The 14,265-nt window shown below is 34.8% G+C and overlaps 1 non-coding gene across 1 annotated transcript; it reads right to left on the minus strand.

The window, feature by feature from the left end:
• Positions 1–13,816: 13,816 nt before the first annotated feature.
• Positions 13,817–13,923, minus strand: LOC141593423 (small nucleolar RNA R71). Its single transcript, XR_012521506.1, has one exon. It is a non-coding gene; the product is annotated as a small nucleolar RNA R71 (small nucleolar RNA).
• Between the last annotated feature and the right edge of the window lie 342 nt (positions 13,924–14,265).

Below are 14,265 nucleotides of genomic sequence, written 5' to 3' on the forward strand. Positions count from 1 at the left end.
ACGATAAATTGTTTTGGTAATTAGTTTTGTCAAAATTCGTAATTGACCAAAATAACGCAACCACTTCAATGAAAGTTTTAAGACTAAAACGATTGAATTGAAGAGTAATCTTTATAAGATTCACCTTTGCTTCTCTAAGTAAAGACTCATTGAAATGAGTGGGAGCATTCTCTTAAACCGTTAAGATGAGGACGCGTTTAAAGAAGTAAAATTAGATTGGAATTGATACAAGGTTATGTTAAAGGTAAAGTTGTTGAGAATGACGATACTAAACCTATCAATCCCGACCGATAAAGTTTCCATTGTGTTAAATGTTAGACACGAGAAAGGAAACTACCCCAAATTATTGAAGAATCAACAAATTAGTTGTGGGACATCTAATGGGACCTTCTTCGTTAAATGTTTATTTGATTAAACATAAATTTTGCTAGTATTACTTCGTCAATATTAGAAACCGGTGGTGGTTTTCATCATTATGTTTGATACATAGGATGATTAGAATATGACGACTAGCAACAATGAAGTCAAGAGAAGAGTCATTGTGTACTAAATCTAGTTTTCGGGTTTGGAGTTTGACTTAATTGTGACTATTAAGTACATAAACTCTAAATAAGAATACAATTTGTTAAAGATACAAAAGAGGTTTCACTTTTGTGACCCTATACACCATGATTTGATGTATGGCTAGCCCATCATCAAGGTGATTAGATTCTAAACCAAACTAGAATAATATATCATGAAGATGATGCAAGACTCAAATTGGTAACCCAAGATTAAACCTTAAAATTTTGGAATGATGAACGCAAAGAGTTAACGAGTACTCTTGAAACCATTAGATTGTTAATGGTATATGCGTATCTTGTATTCAAATCAAGATGTCTCGTGCCTTTTGGTTGAAAAGGAGATCGAGGTTATAAATCATTGATCCATAATAGGTTGATCATTCTCTTTTACCGACGATTTAAGTTGACGCTAATGTATTAACTTAATAAGGTAAATAGAAAAATCTTTAAAGAAGTTTAAAGAGTTAAAGAAATCACGATTTAGTCGTGATGGGATTATCAAAGTGAAGACTTTGATATAAGCCAATGGAAATGTGATCTAATATCACAAGTTAATCTCTCTTAGCACGCATTATGAAATAATGTGTGATTGGATAAGAAATCAAACGCTATTCGATATGGTTTGGACTTCAATCAAGTTACTTTGAGTTACTTGATCCTTTTGGGGATTTTATCATTTTTGTCTAAATTATTTTTCCACTAAATCGAATCATATGAGATATGAAATGGTAAGGGTACCATGGTTGTAAGTTTTCACAAGAAACAAATGCTCATTTTTCCCTTTTCAATTATCACGAGCACGACGGGTTTGCGGCTCATGAAGCTGTCTTTCTAAAATACAAGTTTATTTCTAGAAGACAGAGTGGGAGAAATTATTCAAGAGCCACAGAGAATGTTATGTCAGAAGAAACTGGTCTTTCTTGGCTACATGAGACGTTTTGTGTAAGACATTGTTTCTTCAAAACCTAGGAGGTTAAATTCGTCACTTGTTAAAAATGATGAATTCATGCTACTTTTAAGAAAGTAAAGAGCTTATAACTTACAAAAGAAATTGTTTGATTCAAGTTGATTACTTCTAGAAATTAATGAACATATGACTTACATAAGAGTGTTTAAGTCACAACTCAATACAAGGCTTAGAGCCATGAAAATCCGAAACAAAAGGGCTTGATTAGTGACAAAGGGTTTTGCACTAATAAAGAGATATTTCAAAGCAAGATTGGTTGCAAAGGGTTTGCACTAATTGAAATGATTTAAGTATATTTGGATCTTCTTAGGGATTGTGTTTCATTATGAGGATATAAATACAGCAAGTGAATCTAAAACCCACTTCTTCAATAGAAGGAATGTATTCAATACATGTCATGAGTTTTATAGATTCTTGCAATCCTAAGATAATGTGAAACTTAAGAGAGGATCTTAAGTAGGACATAAATGAGTTGGAATAAACATTTTGATCATGTGATAAAACATTTCTCGATAAATCGAGAAGTTGTGTTTATACATGGAGTTTAGTGAGAGTTACGGAATTTTTAATTAGTCCGATATGTGGATGACATATTGATCATTGAGAATGATTTAAGACTTTTGGAGTATTATAATACATCTTGAATATCCGGATTTATGAAGATAAATCCACATGATATTAGCGTCAGTAAGAAGTCTTATGTTGATAAGATTCATGACTAGTTCAATTAAATTGAACATATTTGATTGATTTCATTTGCTTCCGCTGCCGAATCAATTAAAAAGAAATGATGTATAACACTTCATATGCTTTGAGTATGATGAATTGTTTTCAAAATCGAATTTAAGTAATCTTTACCAAGTAAGCCATAAAGATTACCCTTAAGTGCTTGCAGAAGCATTAAGGCTATGATGCAAAGTGTTTATGATGGAATTTTGTGTAAGAGTGTTACACAAGTGACAATTGACAATTGAGATTGCGCATGGTTTCCGACAAAACCATAATCAAAACACATTAGGATGGTTAAGATACCATTGTGGCAATGTTAATTAAGATGTAGATTTTCTAGAATCGTTCTAGGCAATAAAGAAAAATGAGAGATATTTATAACGGAAATTGAGTACACTTGCAATCATGAGATGTGCAAGAAGGATGAGTCCCGCACACTGTGAAAACAGTGGGAGCTATTCTAAGGCTAGAGGGACTATGTCTTGATTGGATCTCGACACGTACTCAGAAAGTTTTGTAATGCAAATGTATACATTACAAAGGAAAACGAGTATGTAGTAAGGTTGAGTAAGGTACAAGAAGTTGATAAAACTTACTAACCAAAGCCTTATCAAAGGCTAAACATGATGAGTCATGTCATTTCAATTGAATTGAAATGAAAAACGACATACAAGATCAAATTAGATTATAGAACATGAATAGTAATCAGGCATTGACTATTCATATGTGATAATCGCATTTGTCGTTCGAGTTTTACTTTAAAACTCTTTTATTATACTTTGTTACATCCAAACGGGTTGTAGAGACAACGTTAAACCCCGTTAAAGTGAACCCGGATTAACATAGTATTAGCCCATAGTCGCTTGTATGAGGTGACGTCTCGAAGTGACTAGAGTGTGATGCGATTGATGGCAAGTTCAAGTGCCATAGAGTCATGTAAGATGACTAGTCGATCACAAAGGCAGACTGTTAGGAACACTTTGTCGGGCCTTATGACCGCTTATAGAGTTCTGGCAATTTATATAGCCTGGTCGTGGTGAGAGCTGCTATAGTATTCTAATGAGTCGATTCTTTTGACTAAAGACTGTTCGCCTAAGATGGCACAGTTTTAGATTAACTTTGATTTGTGTTACTACGACCTTCGTAAATGGGGTCAAATGGGCATATTTTGAGTTATGATGGCTGTGGCTAGTCGAAGGGAATAAGTGCGATAGGAATTGTCCACCCCCTTGTCAGGGTTAAAACAATATCTCAGGGCCACTCGAGGAGTAATGAACTGGAAATGCGTGGCCACGCTCGGAAGGTATCTATGATAGATAAATCCGGTCAATCAGTTATTCTCCAGATCGAGGAAACCACTCTCGATATGATCACTTGCAAATACGACCTGAAAGACACCTTGCATTGAGTGGGAGATAGTAATAGGACAAGAGAATTGGTGACGCACACTTGTCGAGGACAAGTGGGAGATTGTTGGGAAATGTGTCCTCAACAATAGTGCGATCACATGATTTAAATATCATTATTAAATCTCATTTTAAGAATACATGTGGGATGTAATATTTTTTACGAGTCAAATGGTCCACACATATCGGTAATGATTGGTCGACTAGAGTTTGACATTTCTTGTCGTGCGACGGTGGTGATCAGTTGATCCCCTTAGGTCATACCTATAGTGAAATACTCTTAATTGATTATTTAATTAATCGTATACCGATACGAGTTAATTAAATTGCTTAAAATTGACGGATGATTTTCTGAGTATAATTTACGTATCTTATTGTAAATATGATTAAATGAGACACGGTCTAAGTAATCGAATTGTTTTATTACTTAGATGAAATCATTGTTTACAGAACCAATTGAAACGGAATGAATAAATTATTATAAATACAGAATGTTGTAATTTATAATTTGGAAACATTTTTGGCACGAGTAATTACGAATTACTAGTCGATTTTGTAAATGACATATTTTATGAGTATGTTGATTTTTAATGTGTTAAAAATACATTACATTGTGACATGTCATGTATCATGTTACATGTGACAAAATTGACAAATGACAAAATAAAATGGACCATCCATTTTATTATGAAAATGCCGAAATTAGAAGGAGTATGGGGTTAATATTGTGTTTTCATATTAGTGGAAAACTCAATGATGAAAGACTACCTTCTAGCCATGCAACCCTAAGCTTTTGAGAAGAGTAAAAATAAAAAGCATTGGGCATACTACCCAAGGCCAATATTTCGGCCAACCATCTGAGAAAAGAAAAGAGAGTTTTTCTTTTCAAAAAAATTCATTCATCATTTTTGATACAAAAATTTTCTAGTGTAAGAAAATGTATAATCTCTACAATATGTGATTATTCTAGAGAAATAAAATCTCACAAATACTCCCTCTTGACCGAGATTTTCAAGAGTAAAAATACAATTTATTTTGTATCAATTTTATAGTAAAACCAATATTATTACTAGATCTAAATAATATTGGTTATTATGAGTTTCCTTGGGTATATGTTTTTGTGAGAGGTTCTAATTTGAACCTTGTTCATCCAATATTTGGAAGCTCAAGAACAAGTGAGTAGGTGAACTCACTTGTGCCCATAAATCCGAAAATCACAATGTAAGATGATGGTTTCTTCTTTATATTATTTATTAGTTTGCATGCATAAGATCACTTATTAATTTTATGACAAATTAAATTAAAACATATATGAATATGTTAGTATATAGATCTACTTTTCCTTCAAATTGGTGACGCACACTTGTCGAGGACAAGTGGGAGATTGTTGGGAAATGTGTCCTCAACAATAGTGCGATCACATGATTTAAATATCATTATTAAATATCATTATTAAATATCATTTTAAGAATACATGTGGGATGTAATATTTTACAGTCAACTGGTCCACACATATCGGTAATGATTGGCTGACTAGAGTTTGACATTACTGTCGTGCGACGGTGGTGATCAGTTAATCCCCTTAGGTCATACCTATAGGGAAATACTCTTAATTGATTATTTAATTGATCGTATACCGATACGAGTTAATTAAATTGCTTAAAATTGACGGATGATTTTGTGAGTATAATTTACGTATCTTATTGTAAATATGATTAAATGAGACACGGTCTAAGTAATCGAATTATTTTATTACTTAGATGAAATTATTGTTTACAGAAACAATTGAAACGGAATGAATAAATTATTATAAATACAGAATGTTGTAGTTTATAATTTGGAAACATTTTTGGTACAAGTAATTACGAATTACTAGTCGATTTTGTAAATGACATATTTTATGAGTATGTTGATTTTTAATATGTTAAAAATACATTACATTGTGACATGTCATGTAACATGTTACATGTGACAAATTTGACAAATGACAAAATAAAATGGATTCTCCATTTTATGCTTAAAACCGAAACTGAGGAGGGAGTGTAAGATATGTATTGTGTTTTTATCTTGAGTGGAAAACACAATTATCATATCTAAGTAGTAGCCATGCACACCTACCTTTTGAGAAGAGCAATAATGAAAGGCATTGGGCATGCTACCCAAGGCCATTTTTTCGGCCATTCCACAAGAAAAGAGAGAAGAGTTTTTTCTCTTATACATTATTATTCATTCCTCTCACAATATAATTTTCTAGTGTAAGAAAATGCATAATCTCTACAATATGTGATTTTTCTAGAGAAATAAAATCTCATATACTCCCTCTTGACCAAATAATTCAAGAGCCAAAATACAATTTATTTTGTGTCAATTTTATAGTAAAACTAATATTATTACTAGATCTAAATAATATTGGTTAATTATGAGTTTCCTTGGGTATATGCTTTTGGGAGGGATTCTATACTTGAATCTTGTTCATCCATAAGGAAAGCTCAAGATCAAGTGAGTAGGTGAACTCACTTGTGCCCCTAAATCCGAAAATCACAATGTAAGATGATGGTTTCTTCTTTATATTGTTTATTAGTTTGCATGCATAAGATCCACCATTTAATTTTATGACAATTAAATTAAAACATATATGAATATGTTGAGTATATAGATCTACTTTCCTTCATATCCATAGCCTTGCTTTCCTCCGGATGAGTTTGTCCTGAAGTTGAGATCTTCCTCCAATCTGACATGCTCTAAGGCGATGGATTGAACAGTGGCAAAGGTTGGGCATGCTTTCTTGGTTAAATCTGCATAGATGTCACTGTCAAGCAGGACTCCTTGCCTGAAGGCTTCTACTGCTGTTTCTTCATCACACCTAGGAATGGCTACCTTCTCTTAGACAAATCTTGCCAGGAATTCTTTGAGAGATTCTTCAGGAAGTTGTTTTTCCCTGAACAGGTTACTGGGTCTCTTGGCCATGTCTCTGCTGCTTGCGAATTGTTGATTGAAGGCATTGATCAATTCTGCAAAATTCTTGATACCTCCATTTGGGAGATTAATGAACCATTGTAATGCTGCTCCGGTCAGGGTTGTACCAAAGCCTTTACACATGCAGACCTGCCTGAGTTCACTGTGTATTGAGGCGGCTAACATCTTTTGTTTGAATATGGCGACGTGATTTTGTGAATCAGAGGTCCCATCATAAGTCCTCATGGATGGAACGGTGAATTTTTTGGGGAGATCAACCTTTGCAATTTCATCTGCAAAGGGTGAATCAGCAAAGCTGTCAATTTCTACTTCAGCCACAGGGTCTGGCACTCCAGGTATATTTTCTATTTTGTTGTGGAGTTTTTGGATTTCCTGAAGCATAGCCATCATTATTGCTGCTTCGGTTTTGGTTGTTTCATCATTGGAAATGATTTGGGTACCGGATATTGTATCCTTCTCCGGAGTTCCAAAATTGGAAAAGTCAATGCTTTTGATAATGGATGAGAATGGGGTTCCTGGCTCGAATCTGGTCTTGGAGCCTGAAGCCTGATTTTCCAATTTCTTTTTCAGGTTAGATTCAGATTCCTTAAGCCTACTGATTTCAGCTTCTGCCTGGGCTGCCTTCTCTTGAATCGTCTCCGATTCTTTGATCTTGGCCAGGGCAGCCGCTAATTGTTGTTCTGAGGTGAGTTCTACCATTTTTGTATGTGAATATTAAATGGAAAATGGTTAAAGGAATTATTTGATTAAAGAACTAGATGCCCCACGGTGGGCGCCAATTGTTTTAGCAGGATTTTCCCTGATAAGGATCCGGCTTGATTATTGAGTAATTAAGGTATCTAGTTCAATAGGTTAAGAATAATTATATAGATGACAAGAAAGAATTATGTATAAGAATATTGCTCGTATTACTTTAAGAAGCTAAGTACAAATTTGTGTATATGGCTAAATACTTAGGAAAGGATGATTGATAAAATGTGAATAATTAATGAATAATGAATGAAATTACAAATGCCAGATTACAATATTTATAGTCCTACAAATGTTAACGTTGTATTGATCTCAACGTCCCTCTCTTTTGTCGGAGTTGTTACCAGATTAATAGGGCACACTCCCTGTTAATCCGGTTTGACTCGTTCTACTCTTAACTAATCTTTAGCTCTCCTTCTTTTATACGTCTTGATTCGTTGATGACATAGTCTTATAGTTAGACTTGGTCTTCCTTGAGAATAGGACGTGATTATTGGCTCATACAACTGCCTCTCTTGTTTATCTTCTTAATCCAGTCTGTTTGAATGTCCTGCCAGGCTATTCTGCACTTACCATCAGGCTTCTCTTCCAGGGTTTAGTAGCCTGCTTATCCTGTAATACTCTTCAATAGCCAAATAGTAGTTAGATTCGTCCGGCCCCTGGTTGTCTTAATCAGCCTAGTAAGGTCAGGCCAGATTAGAGTCAGACCAGGCTAAACTAGGCCTAACAATTAGAGTTTGTTGAGATAAAGTTTACTTTGGGAATATTAGTTGTTACAATAGAGTCTACTTTGAGAAGAGTGGTTGTTAAAATGATGTTTATTTTGGGATTAAATGTTCTTAAGTCCTTTGAGATACTTGAGGAAATCCTTATTGATGATAGAGAGTGGATGATATGTGGTATAAGATGTATGATTGTGGTTTCATAGTTTTACTAAAAGTGAGAGACGATGAGTATATTTCTCTTATGGTATTATTTGGGAATATTGAGGCTTATGCTCTTAGTAGTTAGAATTTTTGGGTTTTTGTCTTGTGTTAAGGGAAAAGTTATGTGAGTTAATTATGGATCGAGAAAAAATGCTTGAAATGAATTGAATGTTATTGTGGACTTAGATTAAGCACGTTTGGAATTTTAGAGACTATACTCGTCTATAATTGGAATACCATATTTGAAGAGTAAGAATAGTTAATGACTATTAGGGAGTTATGAAAGATTTTATGATCTATCCGTTGAGGAGTTATTTACTTATCGTACCTTTTAAAGGATTGATTGAAAGAGACGAACTATAACTTATGGACTTGTGAGATGTTAATGTGAAAGTGTTCTAAAAGCGTTGTCTTAGTAGATAGCCATGTTGAAGGTGATTATGTATCGTGGTGTTCATCTTTTGAGGGTATAGAGATTACTATGGATTGATTCATTAATTGTAATTAGATGAAGTTCTTGAGAGTGGAAGGACTTGAGAGTTGATGGTCGTGAGAGTTTATGATCTTGGAAGTTGATAATCTGAGGATGTAGTGATTGTAAAGGGACAATTATATAGAGGTTTGTTGGTCCTGAGGTTTTATGGAGATGTGATTAAAGGATGTTACGAAACATTGTTACCTTGAGTGATGATTGTATGAGAATTGTAAGACTCTAGTTATCTGCTTTGTTTATTTTATCTTAAGGTGTCGTCTTTGCATAGATAAACTAGTTTTTGGAGTTGTCTATTCTTGTCGTCCTTGCACGTGTTAGCCATACCTCTTCTATTTGAGCCTTCAGACCAAAATTTTCTATTTATATTTGTCCTTTGTCTGTTTCATCTATCCTTGCTCTCTATTTGTTCTTCATTTAAACTCCAGTTCCTTCTTCTTTGAACTTTTGTAATTATACTTTTCACATTGATTTTTCCTTCAAGCTTTTACATCCTAAAGCTATATGTTCTTTTGCCTTGTGATATTGCACGGAAATGTGTTGTTCTGATTTGGAAGTTATTTATTATTTCATGGTAACTTTAAAATGTTTGAAATCTCTTTAGAGTTACTTGTGATCATCTCGTAGTGGGAGCTTGGATCCTTCGGGGAGCGATGTAAGATCTTCGAGTTTGATGTTTGGTTATTTGAGGTTGAGAACTTAATGGCATAGTTATATGTGAGTATGATGTGGAACAACGTATACAGTTTTGAGAAGGATTATTAAGGGTCTTCTATGGGCTTTGAAAGTTTTGAGGATGTTATTACTTTGAGGGTACATAGATGTTTGTTTGTTGTATCTGAGGTAAAAGATATTTCAATAAGAGTATGAGTGTTATTAAAGGACATTGATTTTTACAGCCTCGTTGTAGTTTTGTGATGTTACGATAATATTCAGTGATAATAAACTGTGATTGGAAATTGAGGTTATAAGCGTTGCTGTTATATGGACACAAATGGTAAGTTTGTATGGTGATATCATTACTAATTGTGTTGATATGAATGCGTTATCGACGACAAGTGTGTTGTGGTACAATAGGTACTAGCTTAACTAAAGGTGTGTGGTTCCTTGAGTGCTTAGGAATGTCGTGATGATAAGTGTTCAAAGGAAATGTTTGGGTCTTGCGAGTGCGACTGATGATTTTGTCATGAGATTGAAGTTGGATAGAATTATGACAATGATAATCAGATTTTAACGTTTGAGATTGATGACTTTGGATACAAATGTGTATCGAGGATAATCGAGTTTTTATATTAAAGCCTTTTGAGATTAAGAGTTGTGGGTGGTAGTAAGCACTACTCGCTTTGAGGATACTTGAGTAGGAGTGATTTTAATGGCACACATGAATGAAAGAGTTTTCTCATTCGAAAGATACTTTGGTTTAGAGATTATCTATTTGGGGTTTTGTTTAATGTCAGATCTTGTGGTAAATGATAAGCTAGAATTGGAGTGTTTGTTAAATGTTATTTGGATTTGGAGTAATAGTAACGAGTTCACAATTTTGAGAGGGCGTATATGTTGTTTAATGATGGTTAACGGTAGTTGGATAAGTGTTTGAAATATGAGGATTAGATGTTGGCTTAATGATCTTTATGGACTTCGATGGTATGAGTTTGATGTGGCTTTCGAGATTGTAGAGTGTGTGAAGATTATGATAACTTTGAGGATTTGGGATATCTTTTTCTTTGGTTTGAGTTTGGATATGGATCAGAGTGCGCAGCGGTTAGGATTCTGAGATGACTTTTATTGATGATCACTTGTAATTCTTACTTTCTTTTGATCTTATCTTTGAAATTCAAGTTTCGAGGACGAAACTTCTTTTTAGGGGGTTGGATTGTAACACCCCGTATTTTATAATAATATTTTATTATAAAAGTATTTTATTAAATTAATTATTTCGAGATTTAATAATGTATTTTGAATATTTATATTTATCGTCTTCGTTCTCTATTTTATTATTTCACGTTTTGGACTACTTTTGATTGGGTTAAAATGTCCGTGCGCAATTTTATTATTTTAATTTAATAACTACTTTTCTATTATAAGGTCTCCTTGCGTTTTAATATGGTCCAATCCGATTTGTAATCAGATAATCCATTGTATGAGCTAATGGACCCAAAGCCCATTAGTTAATCTCCTTATAAATAGAATTAACCTAGCAAGCAACTAGGTCAATCCTTTTGTTTTCACGTCAATCCTGCCACGGACGCCTCTCCTCTCTTTCTCTCTCTTTTGTTCTTCTTTTCTCCCTTTGACTCAATTGTTGAATATCTTCCCTTCTTCCAAACTGATACACAAATTATATTTTCACAATCCTTGCTCTTATATTTACAACATATTCATCTCCAAATAATTTTATGAGAATTATTTGTATGGACCTTTATCCTACGTTTTGGATCTCTTATTTTTATGGGTAAAGAAGAATATCTTTTTTATGGCGTTTTCAAGGGTTCGTTTTGTGTCATTCCTTTGACGTTTTAAAAGAGGATCTACATACATGATGTGACCATAATTAGCGCATATTTAGCCCCCGAATTAGCCTTGTTCCCATGCTTTTTAGTGCATATTTGGGTCATTTATTATCTTTAGTTCTTTGTTTTGCATATTCTTTGAGATTTTGATCCCTTGGTAGGAAAGGAGTAAGAATCTTGCATTTTCATGGCAAAACGAGACTAAATTGATCGAATTCAATGACCAAGCATCAAGGAGAGACAAGATTAGAAGGCCTTTGTACATATGATAGTAGATGAGCAATGTTGAGAAAGGATCCTTGAGTTCCCAAGGAAATCGCAAAGGAATTTATGAAGAAAAGGGAAGAAACGAAGAAGAAATCTTGCTGAGGCACAATCCGTGCGGATTGTCTACAATCCGGCCGTCCTCACCATGCACAATCCGTGCGGTTTCACCACAAGACGCTCGGGTTTAGCCACCACAATCCGCTCGGATTCACCTGAATCCGCTCGTGTTCCACCGCCAGAATCCGCCCGTCCCGACTCTAATCCGCTCGGATTCCAGCACAGCGCAATTTCGTCTTCTCCAAGCTACAAAGAAAGAAGCCCTTCCTTCGAAAAATACCGGCTCCTCCCTGCTCAATCTAAAAAGTGTAATTACTAGTTTAGCCCTTAGTTAACCCTAATGCATCCCCCCTAATTTCCACTATAAATACCCCATTAGTCTAATTAGAAGAGCATGTTCTTCTTATCAATTCTTAGAGTAGTTAATATCAATCAAATCTCTCTTTAGTTTTATAATCAACAATTAATCAAGTTTTAATACAAGTTTTATTTCCTTAATCTCTCTTTTGTTCATCCTTTATTTTGGGTAATTGAAGATTATTTGGGTTATTATTGGGGGATTGACAACCTCTCAATCAAGCATCAAGTACTTCTTTTATCTTTGCTTTATTATTGGAATCATTAGTAGGTATAATTCTCTTAATGCCTTTTTAATTATTGTTAATTACTTTCATTTATTCATCATGTTTCATTTTGTTGGTATGATTGACAACCTTGCTAGCATGATCAACATGATAATGAGTGAGTAGTCTCTTAGCGAGGGTTAATGGGTGATTAGGGGAAACCAACTTGGGGAATGATTCATGCTTAAATTAATATGCTTTCATGATTTATTTGCTTGCTTGTTTTGATTTCAACTCATGCACATGTTATGTTTGATGAAATGCGAGCCTATGAATCCTTGCATTTTTTACCCATCACCTATCTTTTCAATGAGACTTGTAAGACATAAACCAACTCGAGTCTCATTAGACCATGCATGTTGTTGAGTAGGGAAGATTAAGTCGACTTGTAGGTGTTGTACAATCTAATCGATTCGGCTCCGGGACCCAAACTTTCCTAGGATTGTAAGATATAACCCAACTCAATCTATCACAACAATAATTGCTTGCTTATAATTTGAGAACATGTTTGTATGATCAATTCCTATGATTCCCCTATGATCCCATGACACCCTAGTGCTTTTTATCAATTGTTTACAACCCTTTTAATTCATCTTGCTTGTTTATTTTCATTGCTATTTTAGTTAGTGATCTTCTACATCAACCCAAATTGTGACACCCCTAAGACACCACTAGTTTCAATAGAAATCTCATCTCAATACCCGTCCCTTGGGATCCGACCTTTATTTGCCTCTTTACTAATTGTAGGGTTGTTTGTGAAGCTATAAATTGTGTTTTGATTCGGACGTGACCCAACGACCACATCTATTTATTTGTGAACACGAAACGGACCGATCAAAAATGCGCGCGTTGTTGGGACGGTGTTTACTTGATTTAGATTTCCTTATATTGTTATTAGTTGTGTCTTTCTTTGCCTTGGGGAAGTAAAACTCCTCAAGGTTTGTTCCAATTTTTTTCAAGTTGTTTGATATTTTGCATGTCTAGAAGGTCACAAGGTGACTTGTTACCTTTTGATCGTGAAATTGAAAGAACCTTAACAACCAATAGGAGACTTGCTAGGAGGAATTTGAGAGGTATTAGTGAGGTTGTAGATATTCAACCAACTATTGAGTTAATCAACCCTTTTGCAAGAGAAGGTGAGGAGAACCCATTACACAATACCACCCAAAATCAACCTACAATGCCTAAGTTTTCGTCACATTCTGTACCCACCGAGGAGAACCTACCCAATGGTACTCCCACACCACAACATTTAACCGCAAATTTTATTGCCAAATCCGCCTTTATCCAATTAGTCGAAAGGAGCCAATTTGGGGGGATGCCTAGTGAAGACCCTCATTCTCATATGGAAACCTTTTGTGACTATTGTGATGCGATTTCTCAAACCGGTGTAACTCAAGACCAAATTCGATGGGTCTTATTTCCTTTTTCTCTAATTGGTACCGCGAAACAATGGTTGAAGGGCCTTGATAAGGCCACTCTCGGAATTGATTCTTGGAAGAAGTTGGCTCTAGCTTTCTACAAAAAATTCTACCCATCGGAAAAGACTAACATGCTAAGAGCTCAAATTACGGGTTTTAAGCAAAGGAATGAAGAATCTTTGTATGAAGCTTGGGAGCGGTTCAAGGGAATTTGTCGCTCATGTCCTCACCATGGACTTAGCGAATGGTTCTTGGTACAACAATTTTGGAATGGTTTATATGAAGATTCAAGGAACATTCTCAACATGGGATCAAATGGAATGTTCACCGAAGTTGATGACAATCAAACATGGAAGAAAATTGAGGAAATGGCGGTCTATAACTCACAATATAGTAGACCTCGCAAGGCTACTAGAGGAGGAAAGCATGAAGTGGACTCCGTTACTCAATTGGGTGCTCAACTTAGTGCTCACATTGACACAATCAATTTGAAGTTTGAAAAAGCTATGGCTAGACTTGAAGAAGTCTCAAAATCACCAAAGCATCATGTTAATGCCATGACGGCATCTTCATCAATCCC

This window comes from Silene latifolia, chromosome 7 (assembly GCF_048544455.1).
Source record: "Silene latifolia isolate original U9 population chromosome 7, ASM4854445v1, whole genome shotgun sequence".
Classification (NCBI taxonomy): Eukaryota; Viridiplantae; Streptophyta; class Magnoliopsida; order Caryophyllales; family Caryophyllaceae; genus Silene; species Silene latifolia.